The 15,806-nt window shown below is 67.9% G+C and overlaps 2 long non-coding RNA genes across 2 annotated transcripts; one reads left to right on the forward strand and one right to left on the reverse strand.

Annotated features, from left to right (window-relative positions):
- Positions 1-673: 673 nt before the first annotated feature.
- Positions 674-5,864, reverse strand: LOC140618780 (uncharacterized). Its single transcript, XR_012018843.1, has 3 exons — positions 5,594-5,864; positions 3,698-3,768; positions 674-3,576 (listed from the first exon to the last, which is right to left on the reverse strand). It is a non-coding gene; the product is annotated as an uncharacterized lncRNA (long non-coding RNA).
- On the forward strand, positions 5,432-15,586 carry LOC140618785 (uncharacterized). Its single transcript, XR_012018850.1, has 2 exons — positions 5,432-6,052; positions 15,429-15,586. It is a non-coding gene; the product is annotated as an uncharacterized lncRNA (long non-coding RNA).
- The last annotated feature ends 220 nt before the right edge of the window (positions 15,587-15,806 follow it).

A 15,806-nucleotide genomic window follows, 5' to 3' on the forward strand; every position in this document is an offset into this window, starting at 1 on the left:
CCCGGAGCTCCGTATTGGGGGGGCTCATCGTGGGCAGGTCCAGGCCGCCCTGTGCCAACGCTCCTGGGAGGCCCCAGGGTCCCGCGTGGCCAGGTGCCCAGAGGAACCACGTGTGTACGACGGTAAAGCTGTCACCGTTCCGGACGGGACGTCTCTGGAAGCATCACTCTCAGCTGACATCACGGCCATGAAATACGACTGTCCTCATGAGCTGTCAGGGAGGTTTGCCCGCGGCCGTCACGGCCACGTGTGTACACGCCCGTGAGCGTCTGTGCGCGTGCACGCGGGAGCTTGGAGGCCGGGCCCAGCCGGGGACCACGTCTGTGACAGCCCTGCTGGCCCGGGGTCAGCTGGCCGGGGCGCAGGCCGGGCCTGCGAGGAGGGTCCGGGGCTCGGGACACTGCGGGAAGCCGGGCAGCCTGTCCTCCGGGGCCCCACCTCCCTCAAGAGCCGGGAGAGCCCTTCCCCGGCCGCCCCTGCCTCGCTCAGTGTGACCGGTCGCCCTGCCCAGCCCGGTGGCCCTCCGAGCCCCACCACTGGCCCTGCTGTCCTGGGGCACCGCGGGCATGTCGCAGGGGCAGGCCCCCCACGGCAGCTGGCGGCGGGTGTCCTGGGGCAGGAGGGGACCGGGCTGGGCTTCCCGAGGCCCTGATAACATGAGGCCACGCGCTCAGTGGGTTAAAACACAAATTTATTCTTCCACAGGAGGGGTGTTGGGGGAGGGGAGGTGCGGGCTGTGCCCTCCGCGCAGCTCAGGGATGCAGGGACAGGAGCTCAGCCCTACCTCGGGGCCCGACCCAGGGCGTGCGGTCCGTGGGGAGGCCGGTGCAGCGGACCCTGGGCCCCACTCACCTTTGTTGTGTTTTATTTTATTTTTTATTTTATTTTTTATAGTCGCACACAGAGAGAGAGGCAGAGACACAGGCAGAGGGAGAAGCAGGCCCCTGCACCGGGAGCCCGACGTGGGATTCGATCCCGGGTCTCCATGATCGCGCCCTGGGCCAAAGGCAGGCGCCAAACTGCTGCGCCACCCAGGGATCCCCTTTGTTGTGTTTTTTGAGGGAAACATCACACGGAGAAAGCTGCCACTTTAAAGTGAACATGGGCACACTCGGTGCTGTGCCGGGGCCACCTCTCTCATTCCAGAACGTTCCAACCGTCTTCCCGCCCCCGAGGAGGCCGGCCTGCACCCCTCCTGCCCAACCTTCAGGCACAAAGCGTCGCAGAGCCCGGGCCTCGGGGTGGCCCCTGGCGTCTTGGGGCTGCCTCGCTGCCGCCCGCGTCCCTGCTTCATTCCTGGCCGGGGCGGGGAGTGTCGAGGCGGCCTGCACCCCCAGCCCCGCGCCCAGGGGCGCTGTGAGTCCTTGTTTGGTTTCTTGGGCTCCAGCCTGGGGTGCGATTCCGGGCCTGCCGGTGTCGCCGTGGGAGGAGCTGCCATTTTGCCGGGTGGCTGCGCCCCAGGTTGGCGCCCCAGGTTGGCGCCCGAGGTTCCCGTTTCACATCTTTGCCGACACTTGTTGTTTCCCGGTCTGGGAGCTTCTGCGTGTTCAACGGCCGTCCCGGCGGCAGAGAGGCGGCTGCTCACCGCCGTGCGGACCTGCGTCCCCTGCCGACCGGTGACATCGAGCGTCTTGTCACGGGGTCCTTGGCCGTCACGTGTCTCCTTTGGGGACACGTCCGTTCAAGTCCCCGCCCATCATTTCGGGGCCGAGTCGGGCCTGAACAGGGACGGGCCGTTGTGGCGAGTGGGTCAGCTACGCTCTCATAGTTGGACCAAATTTTAAAATAAAGCCTAGGTTTTGTTTTATTTAAAATTCGTGGACGAGCGAAGTGACCGGGAGCCGGGTCTGTTGTCAGCGCCCCTGGGATCCCGCACGTCCGACCAACCCTCCGGGGGCACTGGCCCGGCCTTGCCCTGCCCCCCGCAGACTAGAGCCCGGCCTCACCCCCGACCCCAAAGCCGAACACACATTGCCACGGCTCAGCCTCGGCCCCGCGGCCCCCCCGCCCGGTGCCCCCGCTGCCCCCGCAGTCCCTGGCCCCCCGGCCGGCGGGTCGACTCCTTCCTTCACTCCCTCGGGAGATCCTCCGCGCGGTGGAGACGGGAAGGTGAGGGATAGAGTAACCCTGGTGGGGGCCTTTCCTGAACGAACGGCACAGCATTAGCCCCCCCCACCGTGGGGGCTCCGTTACCGCCCACGGGCCACGGCCCCACTTGACAGATGGGAAAGCTGAGGCCCAGAGAGCCAGGGAGTCGCCTGCCCCGTGGCACCGTCTGTGCCCAGGGGTCTCCTGCTGGGGCCTTCCTGGGGGGCTGCGCCCCTCTGTCCAGGCAGGAAGATGCAGCGGGACGCAGAGGAGGCCCCCGCCCCCCGCCGGCCCCGGGGACAGCGCTCCAGGAAAAGCTCTCAGTCAGAAGCCACCGGTCCCCGGGGCGCTCCGGGCTCCATTACTGTCCTCCGTGCTTCCAGGAAACGCCCGTCTCCAGCGACCGCTCCGCCCCCGCTCAGCCCGAGGGGTGAGAGGCCCGGCCCGGAGACCACGCAGCTCCCAGCCCCCCGCGCCACAGGCCCCGCACCGGGGCGCCCCCCCCCCCCCACCACCTGCCACAGCCCCTGAGCAGGGCCCTTGCTCACGCCCCCTCGGGGCCTCCTGCCCCAGCAGCCCCCTCGGCCGGGCCTTCCCGTGTTGGCAGAGCCCCCCCACCAGCCTCCCCTCTGTGCACCCCCCTTCCCGCTCCCGGGAGGAGTGCCCCATCTGCCGGGGGTGCACTGGCCTGACCGCCCCCTGCTCTGTGGCCGCCTCTGCTCCGTCTGCTGGGCCGGGTCCCCAGGGCCGGCCAGAACCCCAGTGCACCCCCCCGGGAGTCCAGCGGCGGCCACGGTGGCCCGGGGCTGGGTCGGCCCAGCGGCTCTACCCTCACCCTGCGCCATCCTGCCCTTGTGGCACCTGTGGCCTCCTAGCTGACCCCGGCCAGGCCAGGCCCGGGGGCTCCTTGGGGCCCCTGTTCACCCCACAGAAGCCGCCCCTGACCTCTGACCTGCATGGCCCCCCAGGCCCGGCCATCCCTTCCCCAGACTTTTCCTCCCGGACCTCCTCCCCTCGCAGCACGGGGAGTGCGGCCTCCCCGACCTGCACCCCGGTTCCCTGAGCCCCGCGCGGCACCGGCTGCTCGGACAGACGGACGGACGCAGCTACTGAAACGAGGATGAGTCCAATGAGATCGAGCCGAGGCTCGGGCTGCAGCTGCGCCAGCCCTGTTCGTTGCGAGCCCTCGGCGGCCACAGCGCCAGGCGGCCCCGCTGGTGAGGGCGGCGCATCGGCATGTGCCGGAGCGCGTCCCCAGATGGTGCAGGGCCCAACCCCGCGGCCCCGGCGTGAGGCCCATCCCCGTGTCCCTGTGGCTGCGTGGGCGCCTGTCGGGCTCGCCGTCGCGGCTTCTTCCAGCCGGGCACCGAGGTGGCGTCGCATCACCAGCCCCCTTCCTGAGGATGCCTGGGGGGGACGCCCGGGTCGGGGCTGGGCCACCTCCTGGTCTCCCTGGGGCGGGCTTCCGTCAGCATCCGGGGTGGGGCCCTGGGGGACAGCAGGTGCCTGGGCAGCAGCCGGATGGCGGCCACTCCCAGGCCGCCCCTGCCCTGGGACCTCAGGCAAGCCTGTCCCTCCTCGTCCGCAGAGGGGATGATGGGAGACCCACCTCTTAGTGATGCTTTAGAGACCAACACGTAATCCGCACAGAAGCTTCTGGAATGCCCGGAAATGCTCGTGCTGTGGACAAATGAACAACCTGCTCTGTCATCTGGCTTTGTCCTTGAGACCCTGGGGACCCACCAGCCCATCTCCCGGGAAGACACGGCCCCGGGCCTCACCCTTGTCTGCATGAGCCAGGCTGCCCTTATGAGGGCGATTCTCCAGGTGACTGTGACGGGGCCTGCTCCCCACTCTCTCCCCCTTCCTCACCTCCTTGGAGGCTCACTGACAGGAGCCAGCCCCGGGGACAGGCCACACATCCGCCGCCCATCCCCCACCACCTGCAGACCCCCAGACGCCCTGGCTCCCTGACGTCCTCGCCCAAGCTCTGTGCTGCCCTCCTCTCCCAGCCCCTCACCCCCCCCCCCCACCCAGAGAGGGGTCAGGGGCCGTGCGGGTCCTCCGTCATGATCAGGGGTTTCAGAAAAGACCAGGCGGTTTGAAACCTCGCAGGGTCCCCACCTACCGCAGGTGAGCCCAGGACCCCACTTTGGCCTCCCAGACGCTCAGGGCTTCCCAGGAGCCCTGGCACCCCCCCCCGCCCCCTCTGCTGCCCAGTCTCCTGGGCCGCATGGTGGCTGCTGGCTGGTAGTTCTGCACCCCCTCCTCTCCCCTCTGCACCCCCTCCCCTCCCGTGTGCCCTGGCATCCCGCAGCTCTGGGCCAAGGGTGACGTCAGGGTCCCAGGCACATGGGGGCCTGCTCAGAGGGGCACAGACACCCGTTCCCCACACCTGCAGCGAGCCACAGGAGGGGCCAGGCTGGTGGATGCTTTCTGGAACAATGGGCATCTTGCTGCTTACACTTGGCCAGGACTCCACAGACCGGGAGGCTAGCAGTGTCCCTGCCTCCCCACGAGGCCTGCACCCCGCTATTGCAGTGCCCCGTCCTGTGTCCTGGGGGCGCCCACGCAGCTCACACAGTGGTGGGGGACGGTCGGCCTCCGCGGCCAGGCCCCGTGAGGACAGGTGCCCGTGTGCACTATTACATCATTGCGGCCTGACCCCGGGATGGGGGCGCTCCGAGAGGAGCAGGCGTGGGGGCCGGGGTCTCGCGCTCACGCAGGCCCCCGGGGGCAGGCCCAGGGCAGACTGTGGCAAGCCTGGTGGCCTGGCTCGCTGTCCAAGGTGACCTGCGGTCCTCATGCCTCAGAGCCGGCTCGGGAGCCTCCGGAAGTCCCGGAGGCTGTGTCATCACCTGACCCCCGGCCCCCATTCTGGGCGAAAGGGCGCCGAGTGGGACCCAGTCCCCGGAGGCCCAGAGCAGGGCGGCGATGGCAGGCCTCCCCGCCTGGCCCGAGCCCCGGGGGCCGCCCGGGTCTCCCCTAGGAGCAGGCTGCGTGGCCTGGGAGGCTGCTGCCCTGCTGCCGGAGGCGCCTCTGTACTGGGCGAGGCTAAAAATAGCAGGGGGGACGGCAGGGCAGGGACAGCCGGTGGGAGGCCCGTGGGGAGGGGCGGAGGGGCCGAGGACAGCAGCCCGGGCCCAGGACCGCCGTCAATGGCGCTGGCGCTCCCACCCTGTTCCCGGTGGCCGGCCAGCCGAGGCCCAGCTGACACGCTATTTTTTCCCCTGCTTTACTAAATATGGTCAGGGAGCACAGCCCGAGGGGGCCACTTGGCCGGGGCCGCGTGTTTGGGATGCTTGGCCGGGTATATAAGGACTGCAAAGGTGAGGCCGGCTCCTGACCCGAGGGGGGCCCCCACGCCCGCTCCGGCCCCTCGGGTCAGCCCTCCCCTCCCTCGCCCTCCCCTCCCCCCCTGCGTGTGTCTCGGCGATGGGCTGTGTGCATGTGCGAGCCTGCACACCCGCGGGACCGGCCCCTTTTGTTCCACCCTGACCTCTACCTTGCGCTGACCCGGCTGGGGGTGCGGAGCGTCTGCAGACACAGCCCCGAGCAGGGAGGGGCTCAAGGTGCGCGGCTCGAGGTGGCTCCTCCGTAACTCTGCATCGCCCGCCAGTCCTGCGCCTCTGGTCCCTCCCTCCCTCCCTCTCTCTCCCTCTCTCCTCAAGATCTCCCTTCCTGCTAAGTCTGCGCTGCTGCGGGAGGGCTGGGGGAAGGGCAGGGTGCGGAGGGGGGTGCGCGGTGTCTTCTTTCTCTTTGCCTGCCCCCCACCCCCAAGTGCGGTCGCCTCCGAGCTCCGGCCTCCCCCACCCCTGCATTCGCGATTGGCTCCGGGAGAAGGTGGATGGTGCTGGCGCGGCTGCAGCATCTCCCCGGGAGCCACGCGGGCGCATCGTACCGGGAGCCGCGACCCTGCGCCCGCTGCCGCCGCTGTCGCCAGCCCGGCCGGAGGGGCTCCGCGGTGAGTCCTGCCCAGCCGCCGGACGGCCCCACAAACTTGCCGGCCGCCGCGGTGGGGGTGTGCCTGCCGGTGGGTGGGAGCCGCGGCCGCGTGCTTCCTACGGGGGTGCTTTGGAGTTTGCTCCTGGCTCGCGGCTCCGTCCGCATTTGGAAAACTGCAGAGCCAGCAGCCAGCAGGCCGGGAGGGCGCGTCCAACCGGGATGCACGAACTTTGACATGCGGGCATTTCGGAGGCAGCGGCTGCCTCCGGACGCCCAGGGGCGGATGGGGGTCCTGGTGCTGGGGGAGGGCGGGAGGGCTGGGGGAGGGCGCCGTTGACCTGCCCCCCGGCACAGAGCTCGGCGCCCGGAGTGGGGAGTGTGCTTAAACTTACCTTGGAACTTGCAGCATTAACCGTGGAGATGCTGGGGCAGGGGGGTCGCCCGCGGCTGCCCGGGGCAGGACTCTACTCTCGTAGATCCCGCCGTCCCCGTCGGGGTGGGGGGTCCCTGTGCTGGGTGCACACCGTGGGGGTGGGCGGAGACCCCGGGGGCTCCGTGGGGGTGGGGTGGGGTGGGGGTGGGGAGCAGCCAGGTGTCTCTGCGGGGGAGCATGACCTCCACGCGGCTGGGGTGGGGGTCACAGCTGACGAGGTAGGGCAGGGTGCCAGCTCACCCCCCTGCCCCGTGGGGTCCCTCGGAGGCGGCTGCTGCTTCTGTCCTGCCAGGATGGGAAACTGTTTGAAAAGTGGCCGGGGTTCCTGCTGGAGCAGGGCAGAGGCTCAGGGGGCTGTGGTTGGACCCGGGCTGCCCCTCCTGCCCTTTGGAGCCCCGACTTTGCCCTGAGCTCCAGACCGTCTGTGTGAAGGCCGGGGAGGGGGGAGCGTGAGGAGGGTCCCAGGCCCCAGCAGGGCTTCTGAGGCCTCTGTGGTCGCTGGGGGGGGGGGGGTGGGGAGATGTAGGTGCCAGGCTCCCGTTCCCGGGTGAGGGTCTCTGGAGGGCACATCCCGGGGTGCGGGGGGCAGAGGGGGGCCTGGGGGCGTCCCGGTTGCCTTTTTCACTCCGGCTCCATGAGGATGATAAATAACAGCAGCCACATGAAAATGGGACATCGCTCCTCAGGATCTTCCTGCAGGGTGGCTCTCTCCTTGCACTGGGGAGCTTCTTGGAGCCCAGATCACCCCCCCGCCACAAGGAAAACCCCAGCCCGGCCGTGCCTGGTGCGGCTGCCACAGCCCAGGGACTCGAGAAATTGCTTAGCTGCCAGTGCACCCTGCAGGCTCTGCGGAGACGCGGCCCTGCCCTGGGGGTGGCAGCGTCCGGACACCCTCCCTGGGCCGTCTGCGCGGGACGGGTGGGCTGCCTGGAGGCGAGGGTGCACAGGGTCGCCCCGGGTCGCCCCGGGCCTTGTCTTGCAGATGGAACTGGAAGTGTGTTGGGGCCGGGGGCCTAGTGCTGCCTAGACAGCAGGACCCCGGGTGCAGGTGGTCTGTGTATGTGCCCAGCTGGACCCCTGTCCCCGCGAGCGTGTCCCCTGCTCTCTCCCTCTGCAGGCGCCCAGCGACGTGTGACACCCTCTCCGCCGCCCGGCCGCAGGCCTCAGCCTGGCCACGGCGGGACCTCACCCGTGCGCTGCTGACGCCCCCGGGCCCAGGCTGGGGGGTGGCCTCCCCCTGGCGGGCACCCGACCTGGAGGCCACGCTGCTCCGTGTCAGCTCTCCGTGGTTCTCCGGGCTTCGGGGTGGCCGGAGAAGTTGCTGGGAAGAGGGGCGACTCCTCCATCACGGGCAGACTCTGAGACGCAGTGAGAAACAGTATCGACACAATTAAGCGTTCGAAGTGCTTAGCTTGCCTCGCGCTAAGTTTACTTAAACCTCTTTAACGGGTTCATTAGAAGCCGGTGCTCACCGGGAAATTCATCACCGGGAAGGCGGCCCCGCGTTTGCCTGTAAATTGGTATTGATCAGGCCTGGTGGGGGCCGGGCAGGTGCCACCGGGAGCCAGGTGGGCCGGGCCGTGTCGCTGGGCGGGCAGTGCTCGGTGGCCCCCGGGCGCCCGTGTGACCGCCCGCTGCTGCGAGCATCTTTCAGGTGGCCCCGGCAGAGGCGGTGACACGCCAGGAGTGCAGAGGAGAGGGAGAGGGCGAAGAAGGGAGGGAGGGAGCCGGAGGAGGCGGCGGCGGCCGCCAGAGATGGGAAGCAGGAGCCGCCCGGCCAGGCCCGGGAGCAGAAGGGGCAGGTGGCGGCAGGACCACCTCCCAGCAGCTCCCAGCCGCCCTCTGGAGATGCAGGGTCCACCTGCTACTGTCCTTGTCACGCGTGTCTCCAGAGGCAGAGGCATGACGGCGCCCTGCCCACGCGGGCTCCGGTTCCTGGGAGGCACAACCACCAGGGACCTGCCCCGGAGGCCGCCAGCTGCCCAGGTAAGGCCTGTCCCCTCCTGGGGTCTCCTGGTCCTCCCACCTGGGCTCACGGCGAGCGGTGCTGCTCCCCGAGCACTCGGGGTGGGTTCCCTCTGAGCTCTGGCCTCCCCGTGCACTTGGCTGGGACAAGGTGCCCAGATGGAGAGGGAGGGTGCTGGCTGAGGCTCGCACGTCTCCGAGAGGAAACGCGCATCCCTTCTCCGGGGTGAGGGTGGGAGGTGGCAGCCCTGGTCCCTGCTTTTCTTGTTCCACTGACGCAAAACCAGATCACTGTGGGGCGAATGGAGGGATTCTCGAGAGCGCGCGCGTGTGCCAGCCCCGGAGAGCGGGAGGCAGAGGGCGCCCAGGTCGGCGGGTGGGGGCCGAGCCGGGACGCGGTGTGCTGGCCCCAGGCAGAGCGCGGGCTCCGGGTGTGGATCCTCCCTGGGGCCCCTTCCCTGAGCCCACGTCTATACCGAACTACCCGCTTGGGGAACATACTTCTTTATATGCCCATATGGACCTGCTAAGCTATGGAATGTAAAGAAGTATGTATTTCAGGTGGGGAACGCTCGCCCGCAGGGTCGCCCGGGGGACAGACAGACGGCCAGCCAGCCGGGCGGCGGCTACGGCCGGGGCGAGGCCTCCGTGGCAGGCTGCCTGGGCGTCAGCGGACGGACCTGTCCCCTGCCGGTATTGTTCTGTCACTTTGCCTGTGTCAGCAGGTGGAAGCGTTCATCAGACATTAAATATTCAACGTGCTGACTGCGGCAGAGGGAAGGTGGCCCTGTGGCAGGCGTGGGGTCCGTGCGGGGGTGGGGGGCCGGGGGGGCAGGTCGAGTGCCCGCGGCTCTGGGGCCTCACTTCCGCACACCCTGGACGGGGTCATCCGCCAGTAGAAGGGGCTGTCTGTGCGGGGGGCGGGAAGCAGCTCGCAGACTCTGGGAAAGCAGCGTGTCCCCAAAGGGTCAGGGAGCCAGGCCGGGCAAGGAAAGGAAGGAGGGGAAGGGGCTCCTGCGGCCACGTGGGGGGCTCCTTGAGGGAAACACCCCGCCCTGGCTCCAGGGGCTGCGCCGAGAGGCAGAGGCCAGGGTGCCACATGGCTCCGCGCCCCGGGTCAGGCCCAGGGCAGCAGTGGGGTCAGAGGCACCTACAGCCCCAGGCCCCAGGCCTCCACTCCAGCCTCTGAAACGCCCGAGCCCTGGAGCCTGGGGGCGCCCGGACGGAGGACACAGATGCCGAGGGTGGAGGGTGGCCGGCCCTGCCCCGCGGCCACGCCTTGCCCTGCCCTCCGCCCCCAGCAGCCCGAGCCCCCAGGCCTCCTTGGCCTGCCTAGGGTGACAGCTGTGGGGATGAGCCCGGACCCCTTCTGCGTGCTCTGCCACCGCCCGGGTCCCGGATGGGGGAAGGGGCTGGGGTGTCCCGTGATGGGACCCCGTGTGGCCCAGGGGACGAGGGCAGATGCTCTGTGTGGTGTGCGGAGCCGGGCCCCACAGCGCAGGTCCTTCTCTGGCGAGGCAGAGGGCAGAGAGCTCTGGGGTGGCTGCCAGGGGCTGGGCCACCACGGGAGGGGCCTCTCAGCCGGATCCTGGCCCTAGGGGTGCGGGGAAGCCAGTGTGTCTGCCCAGGGCACGTCCTCCTCGCCTCAGGGCTATTTTTCCAACGTGTGTGTCATCTCTGCTTTTCTGGGCGTCCTTGGCATTGCAGCCCGAGGCCCATGGCAGGTGCCCCAGCCCCTCCCACACCCTGACCTTTGGCAGGAATGCGGCTCTCACATCGGGAGTGGGATGGGGAGGGGCCGGCGGGTAGGCCGCCTCCTCCAGCTGCTGGAAGCCCCGGGGTCTGGGGGCAGACAGGTGCCCTGAGCCACGGAGGTCCCACTACGGAGCCTGCGCAGTTCCCAGCTCCCAGGGGGTGACTGTAGCTGAGGGTCGCTCCAATGGCACCCGTAGCTGGGAGGTAGGATGGTCCTTGGGCATAGCCTTCCTTCCGGCCACTGGGCCCTGGGGGGGTCCGTGCCCAGCGTCCCCGGGAAGGTCATCCTCGCCCAATGCTTCCAGCTCCGGCCACAGGGAGGGAAGTAGCAGGGCGCGTGGCCACCAGGGCTGGCCGCAGACACACGGCTCTTCCCCTAGATGCATCCCGCTGTACATTAAGGCTTTACTGCAGGATGTGGTGTTTAAATAAAAGCATTAGTGTTTGGGAATCAGGTTTGACTGAGCATAAAGCTAGCGAGTTCGCAGGGAGAGAGCTGTAAATTGCCACCCGTCTCTTGATTGGCCAAAATAAGAACGGGCACCACTTGGACGCCTCCCCGTGGGAGCCCCGGGGGCGGCTGGAACTTTCTGTACATGAAGCTCTAGCTCCTGGCTTCCCGGGGGAGGAGCCGGAGAGGGAACCCAGAGCGAATGTGGCTTCTGAGTCGGGTCTTTGGGCCTCTCTGCGGGGACAGGAGAGGCCGGCGGGCCTATGTGTGTGCTCTGCCCAGAGGGCTTTTCTGAGATGGCCTGTTACCCCCGACAGGCCGCCCTGGGGCCCCCGGGACCCTTGCAGAGGCAGAGGGGTCTGGGATGTGCGGGGGTGAAGGCCGCACCCTCTTAGGGCTTGCCCACCAACATGGGGACCCAGGTGGTTTCTGTGAGGCTGTGCGGGGACATGGAGGCTGGGAGGGGTGGCCCGTGCCCCTTTCTCTGAGCCCTTGGAGCAGGGCTGCTCCTGGGTGTCCCAGGACAGCTGGGAAACGTTCGCAGTCCGATGGCAAGGCCTGGGTTCCGTGTGTGGAGACGGTGGCTCCGGGGATTGTGACACTCATAATTTCCACCTATCAAATTAGTTCGTCTCTTTCCGGTGACGGCTCACGAAATCCGGCCACGCTCCGTGCGGGGGCTCGGCTGGTGGGGGCAGCCCCGTGGCGCCATGTGCGTGCGTCTACGTTGACCACAAAGTGTCTTCCGTGTGTGTAGCCAGGTGACCAAGGAAGCGGTGGCACCTGCTTCCAAGGAGGCGGCGTTCGCGTCTCGGTCGGACGGTGCACTCGTCACGGGCAAGAACGCGTTTTATGGCACAAGGTTTTCAAGGAGGGGGGCCCTGGTGAAAGCATCTGTGGGGGGCATGAGGAATCTCCCTGAGGACTGCTGGGCGGAGGGGCCACTGCACGATCAGGATCCCCCCAGGACGGTGTTTATGCGGCCGCAGCCTGTCCATCAAAGTGAACAGCGTGCACTGCAAGTCCCCCCGCCCCCGGCCCCGGGAACACGGAGGGGACCCCAGCAATCCTTAGGGCCAGGGCACAGCCCAGGAGGATGGAGCCTGGAGGGACTGCGGGGCAGAAAGTGGACGGTGGGCAGGGGGCGGGGCCAGCGCGAGGGGCGGGGCCAGCGCGAGGGGGCGGGGCCAGCGCGTTGCATTAATTGTGCCACCTTAGCATAAAGGGTACCGGGCCTCCTCCAGCTTTGTGCTGACTCAGCCTCGCTGGCCGCACGTCCCATTGCAGAGGCCTCCGCTCCCCGCCGCTCGCTCCCTGCCTTTGACGCCTGCTGCTGCTCCGGGGCCGGGAGCGCCTGGGGGCCCGGGCCTCGCCCCTGCCCTTGGCCCACCAGCAGCCAGCCTCAGGTCGCAAGAGGCTGGCGTGACTTTCGGGAGGCGAAGGGGTCCCCAGCACCGCGCCAGGGGCCCCCAGGAGCTCCCGCAGTCTGCTCCGCCTGTGTCCTGCCCCGGAATCTCTCCACGGGCCCTGCGGGGCCGAGCACCCGGCTGGCCAGAGCTGGGCGCCGCTCCTGGGCGGCATTCCTGGGTTCCCAGTGGGTGCTGCCTTCGTGGCTCAGAGTTCCAGGCTGGCTCTGGCCCTGGGAAGGCCCGGCCCGCCCCGCAGGGAGGGGCTGCAGCTGCAGGGGTGGCGGCTGAGCAGTGCGGGCTGCTGCAGAGCTGCTGCCGTGCAGGCGGCATGTGGGGCTGTGTGCATCTCAAGGGCAGGGACGGGAGGGACGGGAGGGCCATTCTGACAGCCTGGCGGCTGCTCCTTAGTACAGAGACTCAGGGCGATGGGTCCTGAGAAGTGGCGGCGCTGGCACCTGCTCCCTGAGGCGCTGCAGATCTGCACCATCCGCCTGCGTTTGCAGAGGCCCAGGTCCGCTTCCTGTGCTGGGGTGGGGGTGCAGCCCGGTGTGTGTGGCAGGGCAGGGACACCGGGCACAGAGGCGCCTTCGAGGCTGCTGGTGTGCAGCCCAGGGCCGGGCGGCAGGGTCACTGGCTTTCTCCCGTCCAGGGTAGTGGACACCCTTGGATCTGGTGGTGGAGAGTCTGGGGTCACCTCCCTGGGGCCAAGCGTCTAGCTCTCTAGCTTGGGGCACAGAGGACAGGACAGGAGGTTCAGGGCTGGAGTATTTTTAACAGCAGCGGGGGTAAGGCAGCTGTCCGGGAGCCTGTCACGGGGGACGGGGGAGGCTGGAGGGTGAAGGACACCCAGGACAGACGTGCCGCTTGGGTCCTTGTCCCCCTGGCAGGCCTGCCTGCCGACCGTCATGCCCACATATGGCGCCCGGGCTGTGTGTCTGTGCAGCCGCCTGCCCTCCTTGGCCGGTATAAATAGTCCACATTCTCAGCTGTCCAGTTGGAGAGGCTGAACTCAGATGACTCGGGGCCGGGGGAGGCCCAGGGGCGGCCTCCTTGCACCCCACCCACCACCCAAGTGCACAGTTGCGGCTGCGGTGACAGCAGTGCGGGCTGGCTGGGGCTCCGAGCCCTGTCCCTTCCCCACCCGCCCCCTTTGTGGGCGCCAAGTCCAGGCGAGCCAAGTCCAGGCAAGCCCCGGAGACCCTGGCGGGGGTGAGGCGGGCCAGGACCCCAACCCTGGGCTGGGGGCAGTGTGTGCTCAGCAGGCCTCTGCCTGGCCTGGTTCCTGCAGGCTGTGTCCTGCAGCGTGGACGCTGTCGCCAGGGTCCCCCCGTACCTCCTTGTCTGTTGCTGGCCGTGGCCTCCTGTGCTGCACACAGCAGCGCGCCCCGAGGCTTGTAGGCCAGCGGCTTCCCGGGGGACCTCGCTTTCCCTCCACCTCTAACCCAAGAAGCGAATCTCTAACGGTGGAGTTTCGCTCGGCTCTGCAGCCAGTGGAGCAGGTGACCTTGAGTGAGGGAATAAAGGGACCTGCCCGACACCCCCTGAGAGCCGGGCACCGCTCCGGGGCTGGAGGCCGGTGGCCACGGGGCACGTCTGCACCTGCTGCCAGAGTTCAGGGCCAGATGCACCCGTTGAGTGGAGTCCTGTCGTGACCCGGACCCGGCGAGGAGAGCCCTCCCTGTGCCCTGGGGGTCGCTGGGGTCCGTGTCTGCGGGCGGGGGGACGGGGACTGCGCGGAGGTGCCGCGGTGCCGAGGGGCCCTCACGGCCAGCGAATTTGCTCCCGGGCCGCCCGCCCTGACCTCAGGGCTCTCCGGGGCGGTCTCGGCCGGGCGCCTCGCTTTCCTGCCGTTACACCGGCTCTCACCCCGGCCCCACCTGTGGGATAATAAGACACAAAAATCCATCTTACCATTTCTGCAAAGAACAGCAAAACGGTTGTGCGGCCCCTCTCGTCCCGCGTCCCCGCTCGCCCCGCGGCCCTGCTCTCCGGGCCTGTTGGAGGCAAAATTTATCTCTAGGACGGGCCCATCAGTTCACTTTGCTCGTTTGGTGACACGTTTATTAAAATCCCGGGCAACTCCGTATTAAACTTTTATCAGTGTTGAGAAATAATACATGTATATTTTTTGAACAGACAGGAAGGTCACGGACGCGGGCTGAGCAGGTCTAGGTGGGCATCTGGCTGGGTGAGCGCGCGGGGCGAGAGCTGTTTGGGGGCGGGGCTTCCACACTGTGGGGCCCCCTGGAGACACCCCGAGAGGACCCAGCAGCGCGGGCGCGGGCCGGGCAGGCTCCTTCGCTCCGGCCCTGGGCTGGTGCTGCTCACGCTCCCGGGACTAACTGTAGTTCTTTGCTAGTTATTTTAATAATTAACCAAAATTTGGGATTAAAAATTAATTTCGTGGTGAATCTGAGTGCTAATAGGTAACGTTGCTGCCGGAGACATATTAGGTTACTGATGTTTAAATTTTAAAAGCTTCATAGTAAAAAGCACAAGAGGCATCCAGATAGGAGTTGCTGACGGGCTCCCGGGCGGTGGGAGTCGGGTGCTGCGGCTGGGACGCCCCTGCCGCGGTCTGGGCGCCCGGACCCTGTGCTGGCTGGGGGGGTGCAGCTGCACCCGCGCCCCGCCCCGTGACCTCCGAGTGCAGGGTCTTCGGCCCCACGTGCGTCTCTGCTGTTGGCTGTCCCCGAGGGGAGGTGGGTGGCACCTCTGCCCTGGAGACCCGGCCGTCCCACCCGCTGTGCAGGGCGCTGACGCCTCCGTCTGGGGCATCTGGTGGTTCTTCCCTGAGTGGGTGCTGTGTCTGGGCACCTGGGTGGGGGCCGCGGGGCAGCATGGGAGGGACGAGGCCAGGGCCACCCTCTGCGCTGGGACAGGTGGTAGCAGTGGTTAGGGGCATGGGCTGGCAAGGACTACGGACTGTGTGAGGCAGGCACTCCCACATGGGGAAACTGAGGCTCACAGGGACCGAGGAAGCCCTCTCTGTGCCCCCAACTGGTGGGTCAGACTGAGGGACAGCTCAGGGTCCGGGCAGGGGCAGCCTGGTGTGCCCAGGTCGCCCGGGGAGCTTCAGCCGCTCACTGTGTCCTCACTCTGAGTCTAAGGCCCCTTATCAAATGCAGGAGGGCTTCCTGGAGGAGGTGCCGGCTGCTGCTTGGGCCCTGGGGGGCATTTGAGGGGGCAGCGCCAGCAGCCATGCAGCCCTGTGGCCCTGGCGTCGGGGGCATCCCTGCCTCACGGGGGGCCTTCGGGGTGAGGCTGGCCTCAACTCTGGGCGGATGCACCACGTTTCACCTGCGTCGCCGTTTGCTCCGATCATAGCTAATTGGACACATATGCACACTCATAGCATCTAATTTTCTATCGATTTTAACAGGGCTGCCGGAGTGTTCCGCAGTGATTCCCCACATCCAGTATCAGTTGCTGCTTAAAAATGCTGAGTGTACGTCCCCGGACGGGACGATTCCATCAGCAGATGTTTAAAAACCTATTTAATTGTGTGGTTCATAAAACGCACACACTGTGTTGGCTGCAGCCTGGTTCTGTCTCACCCTCGTGGAAAGACAGGCGTGGGGGCCGCGGGGAGGGTCCTGAGGAAGCCGCTGCCCCGCTCCAGCCACGGCCGCGGCCCGCGATGCTGGGTTCCCCGGACGCGCGGCCCGTCTCTGCCAGGCCCTGCAGCCCGGGCCGGGGCGCCCTCCTCCCTGTGACGGGAGGCATCGCGCACGAAAATGCAGGCGTCGTGACGCGTTTG

Source organism: Canis lupus, chromosome 26 (assembly GCF_048164855.1).
Source record: "Canis lupus baileyi chromosome 26, mCanLup2.hap1, whole genome shotgun sequence".
Taxonomy (NCBI): Eukaryota; Metazoa; Chordata; class Mammalia; order Carnivora; family Canidae; genus Canis; species Canis lupus.